Source organism: Crocuta crocuta, unplaced genomic scaffold (assembly GCF_008692635.1).
Source record: "Crocuta crocuta isolate KB4526 unplaced genomic scaffold, BGI_CrCroc_1.0 scaffold35, whole genome shotgun sequence".
NCBI classification, from domain to species: Eukaryota; Metazoa; Chordata; class Mammalia; order Carnivora; family Hyaenidae; genus Crocuta; species Crocuta crocuta.
In genome coordinates this window covers 7015930-7016171 of record NW_027530625.1, presented here as the reverse complement: position 1 = coordinate 7016171, position 242 = coordinate 7015930, and positions in this window count along the sequence as shown.

The following is a 242-nucleotide window of genomic DNA, read 5'->3' as shown; positions in this document are numbered from 1 at the left end:
TTCAAAAAAGGGGGGGGGGGGGGATGGAGTAAAGATTTAGGGGGAAGTAACGAAGTGGAACACCCCAATATTTGAGAGTCAGCGCTGGGTATCACAAGGAATATGCTCGGCCTCTTCGGAGATTTCCAGTTCCTTTGAATTGTGGCCTCTCTAACAGCTGATGCCCCAGTCGTGACTTCCATGGGGAGGGCACAATGGTAACTTTCAAAAGCAGTGAAACAGGGGCGCCTGGGTGGCTCAGT